The sequence below is a fragment of the Eptesicus fuscus genome, chromosome 15 (genome assembly GCF_027574615.1).
Source record: "Eptesicus fuscus isolate TK198812 chromosome 15, DD_ASM_mEF_20220401, whole genome shotgun sequence".
In the NCBI taxonomy this organism is placed as follows: Eukaryota; Metazoa; Chordata; class Mammalia; order Chiroptera; family Vespertilionidae; genus Eptesicus; species Eptesicus fuscus.
In genome coordinates, this window is record NC_072487.1 from 51,541,874 (window position 1) to 51,558,129 (window position 16,256).

Sequence of the window (16,256 nt, forward strand, 5' to 3'; positions counted from 1 at the left end):
AAGAAAACAAGTTTTAAAATCTTAAAGATATACAGATGAGGCTGCTAATCACAGGGTTTTGCTTTTGTTTTCCTTTTTCAGTTACAGTTGACAAGTCAGTATTATATGAGTTTCAGGGGTACAGCATAGTGATTAGACATTGATATAACTTACAAAGTGGGACACCCAGTAGGTCTAGTACCCACCTGGCACCATACATAGTTATTTCAATACTATTGACTAGATTCCCTATGCTGTAATTTACATCCCCGTTGCTATAACTACCAATTTGTAGGTCTAAATCCCTTACCCCACCCCCTTTTTTTTTTTTTTAAATAAATTTTTAATGATTTCAGAGAGGAAGGGAAAGGGAGAGAGAGATAGAAACATCAATGATGAGAGAGAATCATTGATCTGCTGCCTTCTGCATGCTCCACACTGGAGATCGAGCCTGCAACCCGGGCCATGTGCCCTGACCTGGAATCGAACCGTGACCTCCTGGTTCACAGGTCAACGCTCAACCACTGAGCCATGCTTGCAGGGCAATTCCTTCCCCTTTTTCACACAGCCCTCCAAGCCCCCTCCCATCTGAAACCATCAGTTTGTTTTCTGTATCTATGAGTCACAGGGGTTTTTGTATATTTAGTTTGTGTGTGTGTTTTTAACCAAAGTTATACATATGCCCCATATTTAAAAAAAAAAAAATTTAAGTTCGAAAATTCTACATGGTTTGTTATAAAATTCAGCAATTCCCTGAGACTCCTCCTCCACCACCCCCTCCTCTTTCTCAATCCCAGAGAAACTGCTTTCAATCCTTCTGGTATTTACTGTATTTTCTCTAAATAACATGCTTATAATGCTACTTCTTCATTTTTGAGATTTGGGCATTCTCTAATGATTTCTCATCATGGAAAGAGAAGATGAACTTTTTCATCAAACACCCCCCCCCAACACACCCCCACAAAACACATATGAATACTCCACCCTCCCCACTCTCCCTTCCCATATGTAACCACTATTCATCAACCTCCCAGTATAGATATTTGTCATTCTGATTAGATCAATAGTCATTATTGGCCTTTTTTTTTTTTTTTTTTACTGTAAATCTACCATCAAATGAGCTGTATAGGCTACTACCATGTTGTTTTCCTGTACATTTCATTTTTCTTGGAGTTAATAATTGACTTGTTCCTGTCATTGGCTTTGTTTGCTCATTTTTATCACCAGTTTAACTACAAACTCTCTTTCAGAACATATCACTCCATTGTGTTCTGGCTTCCACTGGTGCTATTAAAAAATCCAAGGTCATTCTGAGCCATAATCCTTTGTCTACAATCTACTCTTCCTCTACAGACTTGAAGGATCTTTTCTCTGTCCACCCAGTTAACCAGCCTGAGATACTTGGCATGCCTGGTTCTGAGTCTCTTCAAGGTTCAGGCTTCTTTTCCAAGTTTGGGATTTGGCTTTCCTGGGCCTATTAAATCCATCTACATTTCAGCTTACAAAATGCTGATGACTCCTGTAGTATTCTCTTCTTCCTTATGGCTTTTGTTCTTGTTTACTATACACAGAGGGGCCAGATTATAATGATCTCTGAACGCATAATAATCTGGCCCCTCGGTGTAGTTTGGAGAGAAAGCAACATTGTCCCAAAGTTAGGCCTTTGGAGTCCTGCTTCGTGTAAAGGGTCTCCGATTAGACTCCCCATCCCCGCATTGGGTTCTGGGCCTCCACCTCCATCCCCCTCAGCCCCACATTCACTCAAAAGAGCTGCTGTTCAGCTCAGTTCAGATGGGAGGCAAATACCCTCAGGACAAATTAATGACCCAAGTGTTCCAATTTAAGACTTTTTAAAAAATATAATACCCCCCCAAAAAAAAATATAAAGAAAGAGATGATAAACAAAATGGAATTCAATGAATTAGAAAACAAAAATGCAATAAAAAAGACCAACAAAACCAAGAGTTAATTATTTGGGGGGAAAAAAAGGCAAATCTCTGGGAAGATCAATCAAGGGAAAAAAGATACAAGTAAATGACATCATACATAAAAAGAATAACATAACTATAGTTAAAACAGAGATTTAAAAGATAATAACACAAAGACAGCCAACTATCTGGAGATTTTATCTTCTCATGTGGCTACATTTGCAAATAAAAGATTACTGAGAAAAAAATAGCAAGAGAATGCCATCAAAACCTCTATGCCAACAAATTTTAAGTCTTAGTAAAAATAAATTTCTACCAAAACTGGAAAACAATAGATATTCTGAATAATCCTAAAACTATTAAAGAAATTGAAACAATAACTGAAAACATTCCCACAAAGGGAAGTCAAGGCCGAGATGGTTTTATAGGTAAATTCTACTAACATTTCAAGGAATGGATAATCCCAATCTTATATAAATTATCCCAGGGAATAAAAAAAATAAGGAATACTCCCAAATTCATTCTTTTTTTTTTTTTTTAATATATTTTATTGATTTTTTACAGAGAGGAAGAGAGAGGGATAGAGAGTTAGAAACATGGATCAGCCGCCTCCTGCACACTCCCCACTGGGGATGTGCCCGCAACCAAGGTACATGCCCTTGACCGGAATCGAACCTGGGACCCTTCAGTCCGCAGGCTGACGCTCTATCCACTGAGCCAAACCGGTTTCGGCACCAAATTCATTCTTGAAGCCAGTATAACCTTTCTAGCAAAATTAGACAATGAAAGCATTAGAATGAAAAATTACAGGCCCATTTCACGCAAGAGCATAGAGGTAAGAATCCTAAATAACATATCTATACTAATAAAAGGGTAATATGCTAATTAGATGAGGAGACCTTCCGGGAGACCTTCCAGATGTCCTTCCAGAGGCGGTTAGGGACGATCAGGCCAGGAGGGGAGGGCAGTTGGGGGTGATCAGGCCGGTGGGGGGAGGGCAGTTGGGGCGAGCAGGCCAGCAGGGGGGGCAGTTGGGGGTGATCAGGCTGGCAGGGGGGCAGTTGGGGGCGATCAGGACGGCGGGGAGGGGGGGGGCAGTTGGGAGCAAGCAGGCTGGCGGGGCGGTAGTTGGAGGGTGAGCAGGCTGGCAGGCAGAGTGGTTAGAGGTGATCAGGCAGGCAGACAGGTGAGCGGTTAGGAGCCAGCAGTCCCGGATTGAGAGAGAGATGTCCAACTGTCAACCAGCAGTTGGACATCCCCCAAGGGGTCCCAGATTGGAGAGGGTGCAGACTGGGCTGAGGGACCCCCTTCCCCCATGCATGAATTTCATGCACCAGGCCACTAGTTATTAAAATAATGCAACTGTGTGTAAAAAAGATAATGTATCATATCCAAGTTGAGTTTATCCCAGCAATACAAAGCTGACTTAATGTTAGAAAAATCTATAAAGGTAATTTACCACATTAATAGATTAAAGAATAAGGAAAGTAGATGCAGAAAAAGTATTTGACTAAAGTATGCACTAACTGATGATCAAACTCTAAACAGATTGAAAATAGAAGGGAATTTCCTTAATGTGATAAAAGTTATCTATTAAAAAAATTAGACAAAACATTACTTGATATGTAAACAACAGAAATACTTCCTTTAAAATCAGGATAAAATAAGGATACCCACTGTTACCTTTTTTATTCAAATTGTACTTTTGATTTTATTTTTCTTAAATATTAAAATCAGCCAAAACTGGTTTGGCTCAGTGGATAGAGCGTCGGCCTGCGGACTCAAGGTCCCAGGTTCGATTCTGGTCAAGGGCATGTACCTTGGTTGCGGGCACATCCCCAGGAGGGGGTGTGCAGGAGGCAGCTGATCGATGTTTCTCTCTCATTGATGTTTCTAACTCTTTATCCCTCTCTCTTCCTCTCTGTAATAAATCAATAAAATATATTTTTTAAAAATATTAAAATCAATACATTTAATGGCAGAAGTTTTTACATAAAGTAATAAAATAAAGAAAATAAGTTAATGGCATACATTTGAAAAGAAAGAAATAAAGTGTCATTATTTGCAGATAATTTATTTATTATTATTACTTATTTAGAAAACCCAAAAAAATCTACAGGCCAATTATTAGTCAGCAAGATTAGCAGATATGAAATCAATAGACTAAAGTGAATGAAATTTCTGGTCATTAAAGAAGAAACACAAATGGTAGATAAACTTATGCAAAAAATGCTCAACTTTTGTAGTTATCTAGGAAGTTCAGGTTTAAACAAAGATACAGCATTTTACACTCATCAGATCAGCAAGTATTTTTAAAAATCTGACACCACCAAGTGTTGGAGAAAAGATGGAGTAAACTCATGTGCTTGTGGGAGTGTTGTTGGTACAACCACATGGGGGCGCCATTGGTATCATCCAGCTAAGTGAGGTCCAGGATGCCCTGGACGAGGCAAATCTATACCAGGGTACATACCCCAGAAAATCTCTCCTGGGTGTGTGCAAAGAGACATTTACAAGAATGCTTATGGCAATATTGTCTATGATGACCAAAAATCTTAAATATTTATTGACAAGGGAATGAGATGGTACTTTCATAAAAAAGAAAAATATAATAGTGAGTAAATAAGCAAGATATAGAAGGATATGGTGGTACTTAAAATTGCAACATCCCACCTCCACATCTCTGACTTTATTTTTTCCCTTGCATCTTACATGCTAATATATTATGCTAGAGGCCCGGTGCACAAAATTTGTGCACTGGTAGGGTCCCTAGGCCTGGCTGGCGATCAGGGCTGATCAGGGCCTTCTAGCTGCTGGCTGGGGCCTTCCTTCCAGCTGCCAGCCAGGGCCTTCCTTCACTCTGCGCCGCCCCCTGGTGGTCAGCGCACATCATGGCGAGCAGTCGAACTCCTGGTCAGTCGAACTCCTGTGGGGACAATTTGCATATTAGCCTTTTATTATATAGGATGATTTATCTATAATCCATACATTTTGCTTATCATTTGGCTCACCCACAGGAATGTACACACCACAAACACAGTGACCTTGTCTGTGTTGCTCACCAATATTCCCAGAGCTTAGAAGGGTGCCTCGCATATAGTAGGTGCTCAATAAATATTTGTTGAGTGAATTTGTGGAATCAATATAAGACAGTATGAAACCACTGGAAGTTTAAAAGCATGCAAAACAACCCTACGGAACATTTATGGACAAACACCCCATTCTGGCTTGGGTCACCTCTGTGACAGAGGTGGGGAGCGGGCTTGGGAAGGGACACCCAGGAGCCTTCAGTTCCCTGTATGTTTTTCTCTCCTAAGCTGGCCCTGGACGTGAGTGTTTGTTATATTATTACCAGTTTTTGCATGATGAAAAATTTTCACATTACAACTTAGTTTTTTAATAATAGGAACAACAAGCATCTGCATCGGGTGTTAGAGTGTCCAAGGGTTTTCCCACATGATGTCATGGGTCAAGTGTGTAGAAGGGGCTTCCTAGAAGCCCAGTTCAGAACAAGGTGGGGCCAGGAACTGAGCGTCTTGCAAATCTCCCGGGGGCGGGAGGGGGGGAGCCCCAGCCTGAGAGAGAGGAGAGGCCAGCCCAGGCAGCACCTCCACTGGATGAGACAGGGCGGGTGGGTGAGAACAGGGCTTTGTCATGCACTGTCCTCATTTGGGAGCTGGGGGCTGCCCCCAGCAAAGAGGGACTCTCTTCCCATCTCCCGGCTCTGGGGCTGGCTGCTGGGTCCCCATGCCAGGGTCAGGCTCCTCACTGCTCCGAGGCCGCGCCCGGCTCTGCGTTAGGAGACCGACCCGGGAGCTGTCCCAGTCCCCAGTCTGAGTCCCTGTGGCTTCTCACTGCTCAGCCTGGTTTCCTCCCCTGGATCATGGGCGACTGAACCATGACCCTGCTGTGACTCCGTCAAAGGGCTGTTGTGAGCATCCCACAGGGAGGAGAGAAAACGCCCCCGAGAGCAGAGCCTGCAGTCTCAGTGCATCTCCCTTTTGATAGGAAACGGTTGAACATAAGTGTCATCCACGTTGTCTCCCCAAAATGATCATTTTTGCTGGCTGACGAGCCAAGGATGCAGGCATCACTTCCTCCATGGTCCCCATTGCTGCGACTGAGCGTGCTCGCCCTTATCCTCCCCTGTGACCAGCACTGCCTTTAGCATCCTTGTGGGCTTCCATTTTTGCTTGCTTTTTTTCACTAGGACAAATTTCAGAGGAAACAACTGGTCAAAGTATACAGATGGTTTCAATGGCTCTTGATATGTCCTGTCACCTCGCTGTCTACCAAGGAGTTGGCCCACGTGACATGCAGGTGTGTCAGGATATTGCGCCTCCCACCAGGAATATTGCTAAACTCAGATATGCCCTTTCACTCACTTTCCAAAGGCCTGAGCACCCATATCCTGGTGGAGTTCAAGATTAATCCTGCCCTGGCCATGTGACTAAGTGGTTAGAGCATCAGCTCACGTGCCGAAGGGTCTTGGGTTCAATTCCCGGTCAAAGGCAGGTACTTGGCTGCAGGTTTGATCCCCACCCTGGGGCGCATGTGGGACATAACCAATGGAAATGTCTCACATCGATGTTTCTCTCTCCTCTTCCTCCTCCTCCTCCTCCTCCTCCTCCTCCTCCTCCTTCTCCTCCTCCGTCACCTCCTCCTCCTCCTCCTCTCTCCCTCTCTCCCTCTCTCCATCCCTTTCACTCTCTCTTTAAAAATCAATGGAAAAAATATCCTCGGGCGAGGAGTAACAATAACAAAAAAAGACTAATCCTGAAAAAGGCAGGAGGAGATATTATATTTGTTTACCAATTTTTAAAACTCCCTATTTAGCAATATTGTAAATCTGGTTTGTAGCTCACTTAACTGGACAGCTTTGAAATTATTTGCTTTTGATATACATTTTAAAAGTTAGGAGAACTCAGATAAAATGAGACTTTATTAATATTTAACATTGGATAACATATTTACCTGGCATGTTTAAAATGCCCACAAAATGCTGTCACGCTGTGCTGGTTTTGCCACACCATCTCCTCCAGTGAGCACTATTATTATTGCTTTTTTCCCTAAACAAACAGGTCTTCTTCTAATGGCCAAGTTTGCATTCCAGGCCTGGGAGATGCATTTGTAGGGCAGGGAAGGAGGAAGCAATGTCATATATAAATATAAAATAGATATAGGGTGTTCCAAAAAAAAAGTATATATATAGATATAGATATAGATATAGATATAGATATAGATATAGGTAGATATATATAGATACCTCGAATAATTATAAAGGCAATGTTTAATTAAACTACATTTCATTTTCAAAACATAATAGAATCAGTTGATATATATATGCCTTTCCTGGACCCAGTTAATAATTATATGCTTCACTTAGTAAGAATTTCCATTCTGCCGGGCACTTTTCTTGCACTATCTCATTTAATGTTTGATTCTTTTTGACAGGCACAATCACCCCTGCTTTACAGCTGAGGCAGCTGAGACAGGTCCTAGGGACAGCGCCATTATGAATGTAGTAGGTAGCGAACAAAGATAGGGCTGATGTCAAGAGGCAGGGGGCCCTGGTCCCAGCTCTGTTCCTAATTTCTGGCTCATAGTTCAACCCTTCTGGGCCTTGCCTTTACCCCAGTGGAGGCTGAGGGCCAGGGATGAGCATGGTCATGTGACTTCCTCACATCCCACCTGTGGGTCCCCGGGACTCTGGAAGGAAGACTGCCTTTTCTTTCTCCGCACAGACACCGGCAAAGCCGCGATCTGATCTCCCCGGGGCAGCTGAGCGTGGATGGCCACACGGATCACCCGCAGCGACTGGCCCACGCTGTGATTACAGCGTCTCCGTGGCTCCCTCCGCAGGTATGCCCTTTCACCCATTCACCAGAAATCCGAGCACCAACTGTGAACACAGCCGTGCTGTCATGAGGCCAGGGGGGCCACCTTGTGCCGCCAGCCGTGGGACCTGGGTAAGTCACTTCTGCGGCCTCTGACCACAGTTTCCTCATCTGTAAAATGGGGATAGTAATGACTACCTCAGAGGGTTGTTGTGAGGCTTAAATAAGGAAAGGGGCGTGGCTGAGGCCACCCAGGCAGGCCTCCAGGTGTCCCCTGGACGTGACTCAGGGCCGCAGGGGAGCTCACGGACACCCAGCACAGATCTCAGGGGGACTGGGTCAGGCAAGGAGGGGTAGGACGGACTTTCCCTCACGGCTGGGAAAGGCTCTGGGAGGGCTCCCAGGAAGAGGTGCTGTTTGCACCAAAGGAAAACCAGCCCCACTGAGTGATCAGAGCTGCCACCTGCGCTGGAACCTCCATTTAGAACCCGGACAGCAGATTTCATGCAGGAGGAAACGTGGGGCTGGGAACACCCCAGACCCTCTTGGGGAGTTCTGCCCACCTTCTCTGTCAAATGACAGGTGTGCTTCATTCATTCATTCATTCATTCATTCATTCGATAAGTGTTTCTTGAGCCAGGCATTGCTGTCCATACTGAAGATGTCAGCAAACAAAACAAATCTTAGTCTCTTAGAGCTCACATTCTAGAGGGAAACTAGACACTAAACTACCTAAAAGTAAATAAAGATAAGGCTGTATCAGGCTGGTGAGTGCTGGGGGGATAAATAAGGCAGGGTGAGGGGAGGAGAGAATGCAGGTGGGGATGGGGTGGTGCAGCCAGGGACGTCTGTGAAGGGATGTGTAGAAAATGAAGGGAGGTTTGTTCCAGGCAGAGGGAATAGCAAGTGCAGGAGCCCTGCATGCTCTCCTATCAGAGTGCACACAGCAAGGACCCCAGGGAAGAGTGTGCACAGCAAGGACCCGGGGAAGAGTGTGCACAGCAAGGACCCGGGGAAGCAGGAGGGGCAGGGAGAGAGGTCAGAGGGCATCTTGTGGGCGTGATGGGCCGAGGTAGGACACCTGCTCACCCTGAGGGTGATGGGAGCCCACGGAGAGCTCCTCAGAGGAGAGCTGTGCAGGGCCCTGGCTGCCGGGAGAAGAGGCTGATGGGGCAGGGCCAGGCAGACGCAGGGAGATGCCAGGAAGCTGCTGCAGAGGGGACAGCAGCTTAGACCTGAGCGGAGGCGGTGGGGGAGGGGGCGGACTGTCCCCTCCCGCCCAGCCTCCAAGGTTGCCGGGTGCAAGTTTCCCTGGCTGCCAGGGTTCTTTTTCCCCAGCCTTACAAAGGGGTCAGCATTCTGAGAAAGGGCTGCGCGTAGATGATTAAGAAGGAGTCCGTGGACGAAGGATATTTTTGAGAGACATTGGGGGTCAGAGGAGCTTCCAGCTGAAGGAGCTAGAAGACTCTGCCTTGACCAAGGACCCGTGCTTTTATTCACACAACCTGTCCTAAGGCAAGGTGGAAATATACACTTCAAAGGGTTTACAGAGATTGTCAGTTTCGGGAATAGCCTACAGCTGTTCAGGTGCTTGGCCAACAGGAGGCAATAAAATGCCCTGAGCTGTCTGGCAGTTAACAATCCCATTCAGGTTTGGGGGAGATGCTTTGTAGCCGTTTCCAACAGGTAAACTACATGTGACTCAACCCTGTTGAGCTCCCCAAGCTTCACCAACCTTTTGGTAAAACTCTTGTAATTATTACATGCTGGAATTGGTTCTCGGCACCTCACCTCACCGAGACCACCTGGGAGTCTCCTCATTCCGCAGGCGATTGGGAATAAGGCCTATGTGCTTTTTTTTTTTTTTTTTTTTTCTGAAATAAAACCACGTGTAATCATTGTAAGGAAAGCTCCACCCCAGGGGCGCGCCCCCTCCGGTGGGGTGGAGGCAGGGATTCGGGGAGGACTGTTTGCAGGACTGTGTGGACTCGCATTTAGACGCCTTCCCTGCATGAGTTACAGAGGCAAAGAGGAGAGGAGGCTGGCGGTTCCGGGCAGGGGGCTGCAGGGCCTGGGAGCTGCTGGGGCTGCCGTTTCTGCCCGAGGTTTGCTGCTCTTGGTCGCTGTGGGCTCATCCCAGGAGGACTTGGGGGACACTGGGGTTTAGGGCCTTTGCTTGCAGGCAAGGGGAGCCGTGGAAGCTGGCAGGCAGGGAAGGGACAGGACCAGATTTGCTTTTTGGGGTCCTGAGCTTCTGTTAGTGCAGCCTCTTGGGGCCCAGATCAGGCCAGTGACTCATTTCTGACCGGTTTTAGCTGAAATAGACGGTTCTATCTAGCACCTGAGCTATTTGTCCCTCCTCGTCACAGTTCAGGGTTTTGGCCCCAAACAGCGGCACATGAGAAAGGGTTTCCGGAGGTGGTTTATGGGACTTTTGCTGAAATAGCTGAGTGAACTTCACCTGCAGCCTACGGGGCTCATGCTCCTCCTGGGCCTGTCCCAAATCAGGCCTGGGCCTCGGCCCTCTTCCAGGTAGGAAATGCCAGTGTGTCCTTCCACAAGGCGCCTGTGCCCTCTCCCTCCCCCCCCCCCCCCCCCCCCCGCATGCTCCGTCACCACACAGCACTCGGCGAGGACAGGCCTCCTCCTCCAGGAAGCGGCCCAGACCTCCCCGCATGGCCCTGACGAATGGGCCCCAGGGACTATGGAAGCCCAGCTCCGTTGCCTGGGGTTTCGACAACCCTTCACTTCAGAGACCCCCACAGAATCAGACCAAAGCCACCCTCTGCAGGACTCAGCCAGAAGTGGGGTCACCTGTCCTCCCCCCTCCTCTCCTGCTCCTGCTCCTTTCCTGGCTGGTTCTGGGAGCACCTCCTGAGTAAGGCGCTTGCACGGGAATCTGAGCCTGTTGCTGGGGAACCGGGCCAGGACAGAGCCCCCAGGCTCTCCTCCTGCTGTGTCCTGGTCTTCCACCAGCCTCCTCAGCAGCCCCCTTACAACCTAGCGTGATGCCCGCCAGGCCCCACACACCCTCTCCTCCTGCATCCGGTGGGAATGGCCCCACCCTGACCTCCCCTGGTTCCTGCTGGCCAGCCGGGTCCCTGGGAGGCAGCGCCTCCCCTTGGCTCTGCCCTGCTGCACCCACAGTCCTTCCTGCCTGTGGAATGGTGCTGCCCCGTGGGTCTGTGGGTCCATCTGCATAACGGGTGCTGGGCTCGGCTGGTGTGAGCACGGCTGTTTCAGTCCTGGATCCCGGCCCCCTGCTCCCCCTGCTCCCCCTGCTCCCCCTGCAATATCTGAGAAAAGAGGAGCTGGCTCGTTTAAGAACGAACAGTTGTTCCCTGCTCACAGACCCAGTACTCCGGCTGTTACAGCTCATTACGAAATCTCAGCCGTGCCCTGAGCAGGATTAAGGAAACGGCTCTGGTAAAATCCCCAGCAGAAATAACGCACTAGAAACCTGACCACGGTAATCTCCTCCTGGCCCTCGCAGTCCGGGGTTTGCACGCCAGCTGGGCCAGCCCACATCCGGGCGCTCGCCCCTGCCCGGCGGGCAAAAAACAGCCAAGGTCCCACCTTCGGGTGCACGTTCGGGACTTGAGCTGCACAGCTGCCGGGGAGGGTGGTGAGGCCACTGCCCCGCGGAGGGAGCCCGAGCCCCGACAGCAGGAGGCCTGGTGGGGCCCTGCTCTGCCTGGAGCTGCTGGTGACTCAGGCCGGTCAGTGTCGCCCCTGACCTTCAGTTTTCCCATTTGGAAAGTGGGGGTGGTATCTGCCTTTGCAGAGAAGATGTGTGCACCCTGGCGGGGTCCTGGGGCCTCGGAAAAGGCTTGGATCCTCCTTGTCCTTGCCCCGGTGCGGTTGCTGGCTCATGGGCAAGATGGACAGGGCAGGGGAGTGGTGAGGGTCAGAGAGAGACGGGGTGTATGGTGGGGACCAGGTGAGCACAAAGCTAGAGGCTTGCAGCCAGCACCCCAGGCGTCAGGGCAGCCGCGGACGCTCCAGGAGCTGCCCAACGTCAGAGGCCGTGAATGAACCACCAGCTGCAGGTGTGGTGTGGTTTGTGGGCACTTTGACCTCGGTGTGAGGCCCAGCTCAAACTTGGTGACCTTGGCGAGTCCTTCTCTGAGCGTCCATCTTTCCTGTTTGAAGGTGGGAATCGTAACAGTGCCCACTCTGGGGCTGTGTGGCAGTGAAGGTCACAGCGTGAGGCCTGACACACAGTGGAGCTCGGTCCGGTAGAAGGGGCTCCCCGTGCCCCTGAGCCCCCAGAAGAGCAGCCCCCCTGGGCTGGGCGCAGGGCTGGGAGTGTCAGCGCGGTCCAAGGCCACTGCTGAGCTGGGGAGCTGGGAGGCCCGCCCATCCCTCTGCCCGGTGAGTCTGGCCTCCAGAAAGCCTGTGGGCAGGTCCCGCTACGCCTGCCTTCCTTCCGCAAGGAGGCCTTGGCCCCTCAGCCTGAGTCCACACCCCCCACCCCCGGGCACACACCTCCCTGGGAGCCCAAACTCACACGCATTTCCCAGGGGCCTGGCTGGCCAGTGGGGCCCCAGTGGGCCCTCTGCTAATCCTTGTGGCCAGGGCTCAGGCCCCTTGTAGGGTAGCAACAGCTTCCAGCTGGGAGCCCAGGCAAGGGCCAGGATGTAGCTTTGTGTACATCACCAGGATAGTTCTTTCCCCTCTCAGGGCCTCAGTTTCATGTCTGTATAATGGGCGAGTAACAGATCTCGGAGGTCCCTTTATCAGTCATTACAGCCATTGTGTTCTGTGGCCCAGAAAAGTGAAGGGAGCCCAGGCATCTGCTACCCCGGCTGGGGCTCTATGACCATGAGGGTGAGCAGAGGGAGGACCCTGAGTACGCGCTGCCAGGCCTGAGACTGTGAGGAGGAGCCAAGGACTCAGGGCTGTGGGGTGCAGCTCCTAGCTCCCTGCATATGCTCCCCCAACACGCCTCCCCTCCAAGCACAAACCAGGGCCAGGCACTCTGATCAAGGAGTAGAGAAACAGTCAGATAATCTAGATCAAATGTATTTCTACCCCTTATCAGCTGTGTGACCTCAGGCAAGTCACTACTCATCTGTGGGTCAGTTTCCTCATCTGTAAAAGCTTGGCCAGTGTGTCTTAGTGGTTAGAGCACCAGCCCTTGGACCAAAGGGTTCCAGGTTCAATTCCTGGTCAAGGGTATGTACCTGGGCTGTAGGTTAGATCTTGGGCTCAGTCAACACATGCCAGAGGCAACCAATCGATGTGTCTCTCTCACATCAATGTTTCTCTCTCTCTCTCTCCCTCTCTCTCTCTCTCTCCCTCTCTCCCCTCCCCATCTCTAAAAATCAATAGAAAAAAATATCCTCAGCCCTGGCCGGTGTGGCTCAGTGGATAGAGCATCGGCCTGCGGACTGGAGGGTCCCGGGTTCGATTCCCGGTCAAGGGCACATGCCCGGGTTGTGGGCTCCATCCCCAGCAGGGGGCGTGCAAGAGGCAGCCGATCCATGGTTCTCTCTCCTCATGGATGTTTCTCTCTCTCTCTCTGCCTCTCCCTTCCTCTCTGAAATCAATAAAAATATATATATATATAAAAAAATATCCTCAGATGAGGATTAGCAAAAAAATAAAAACTAAAAACATAAAATAAAACAGTGGCCCTAAACTCTACCTCACTGGGCTTTGCAGGAACAAGGTGAATTCCTGTGTGTGTGAAGTGCACGGATCAAACACTCTCTCAGATCAAACACTCACTCCCTTTCCTGGGCCTCTCCCTTCCTCCTGTGTCATTATCTGGCCGCATTTTCCACTGCCCATCTCAGCTGCTTCTACTTCTCTTCCCTTTGGCACATGCCCATGCTTTCCAGCCTCCAGACCTTTGCTTATGCTGTCCGTCCTGCCAGAAATGCCTTCTCTCCCTCTCCCATTTCCCCCTTTCCAAATCTCACTGCCTGCATTGTTCAGCTCAACGTCACCTCCTCCAGGAAGCTCTTCTCCAAGGAGCTCTGGGCCCTAGAGAAGAACACAGAGAACAGGGGCACCACCAGGGGCCGCTCTCCACCCACAGTGGCCTCCTCTACCATCAGCCTCAAAACAAGTAGAGCATTTTTCTCCCCCACGCTGCAGTACACAAAAGTGCCCACTAGGTGGTGATAAAGTGACATATTCCCCGTGGGGGATGAGCAATAAGGGCCGCCAACCCCCTGCCTCATTCATTCATTTCTTCAACAGATGTTTACTGAGCACCTGCCCTGTGCCAGACTTTAGCTCAGAGGAGGTCCCGGGTCTCAAGGAGCTTATGTTCTAGTGGGGAAGAGGGGAAGGGAGGGGCAGACACAAAATAAGGAAATAAATAAAGCAAGAAAAACATGAGACAGAAGTCAAGTCTGGAAGAAGATGCTGGGGCCTGCTTGCATCCAGACCTTTGAGTGAGCATTTCTTCAGTGAACAGCGGGATCGGTAATTGAAGCATAACCGGAAGGATCTCAGAGTGCGGTCCGGGGACCAGAGCGTCAGCATCAGGTAAAGGCTGATTCAGAACTGGGGGCACCTGCACTGGGCCCCGCACCGGCCGGCACTTTTCCGTATGTTGCCTCTTGCACCTCTTCCGTGGCCTGGAGGCGGCCATGCTCCCACCCTGCAGCTGCCTCCTGGCTGTTGGATCTTTAGGTGTCTCTGGGCCTCTTGGCCGGAGTAGGTGTGGTGAGGGGCTAGGTTACAAGGTCAGCCCCGGGGTGCTGTGGTGGGACTCCAGCCAGGGCTGGGGAGCAGTGGGGAAGAGAGTGAGGCAGGGTCTCTGGGACAGCTGACTGGGCTCAGAAAGGTCACTGGGCTGGCTCGGGCGCTCCAGGTTCCACGTTCCAGAAGGTGGGTGGGTGGGGATCAGGCAGAAGCCAGATGCCTAAGGGCCAAGCAGGACCCCTCCCCCCCCATCAGGCTGCCCTAGGTCAAGACCCCTGAATACTCCAACCCCCTGACCAAGGGCAGGAGGGGGCTGGGGCCTGGAGCGGGGAGTGGGGGGTTCAGGGAGCAAGTGCCACAGTGGTGGGGAGGCAGGCAGTGAGGACGGGGAGGCAGGCCGCGCCCACGTGGACATGGTTTGGGCTCACTTTCTTCCTGTGGCCAAGGGAGTGAGGTGGTCACTGTTCCCTAGGCACCCTGAGGCCCAGCCTGCACTCAGCGCACACCGACCACCACGCACCACAGCTTGTCCCCATCCTGTAGTTCCGAAACCAAGGGTCCGACCGAAGAGGCGCTTTGCCTGGTGGCGCCCGGCCGTTTTGTGGCTAAAGCGGAGCTTCTGAGCCAGCCTTGTTCTGGCGGAGCCTCAGAGGTGACCCAAGCCACGGCTCCTACCTTTCTGCTTCACCCACGGCGTCCTCGCTGTGAGGGCACTGCTGCTGCTAACGGGTGACCGCAACCGCCGTGGCTTAAAGCAGCGCCCTTTGCTGTCTCACACGTGACTCGTCTCATATGACGAGGGAGAGGGCGCAATAGAGCAGAACAGAGTACAAAGTTCAGAAATGGACCCCAGTAGATCCAAATTTAGTATATGATGGTAGTAGAATTTCAAATCAGTGGGGGAAAGAGGGATTATTTCATAAAAGGTATTGAACAACTTGCTGGCTACTAGGGGGGAGTCGGGGGGGGGGGGAGAGGGAGACCAAAATCTCAGTAAAAATATAAACCATACAAGTACCAAGCCTAGAAAGCATGAGAGATATATTTTTTAAAAAACCATACCCGGCCCTGGCAGGTGTGACTCAGTTGGCTGAGCGGCGTCCCGTGCACCGAAAGGTTGCTGGTTCCACTCCCAGTCAGGGCACATGCTCAGGTTTCGGGTGTGGGCTTGGTCCCCGGTAGGGGGCATACAGGCATCCATGCTTCTCTCTCTCCCTCTCCCTTTCTCTCTCTCTAAATATCAATTAAAAATTTTTTCTCCCCCCCCCCCCTCCCTTTTACTCTCAAAAAAAATCAATGGAAAAAATATCCTTGACTGAGGATTGGAAAAAAACACACAAAAAAACTTGAGTCTGGGGTCAGGGTGCCAGGCTTGAATCCAAGCTCTGCCCCTTACTAGCTGTGTGACTTTAATTAAGCAAATGATTTCACCTTCCTTTCCTCGGCTTCCTCACCTGTGAAGTGCCTTACAGGGCGCTGAGACGTTTAAATTGTAGCGAGTTGTTATGCATAGTTCTTAGCACAGTCCCTGGAACTAGCTAAGAGCACCACAAATCTTAGCCACGTATTAGACGATCAGTTTACCCAGTGAAACCCAGGTCAGATCTCCGGTCAGATCCTTCCTCTCCAACCACTTCACCCATCCCTTCTCCGGGTCCTCAGCTGGCTCCGCACCCACCACCCAGCAGCACTTTTGGGCGCCAGCTGGGTGCTATGCCCTGGCGGAGGAGACCCATTGACCTGCCGTGCGTGCCCCCTTCTGCCCCTGGTGGACAAGCTTGCCCAGTGTCCTCGCCTGTCCTGTGTGGGAGGAGCTGGGCTCATGGGTCACCCCTGATCAGCAGGGGTTAGA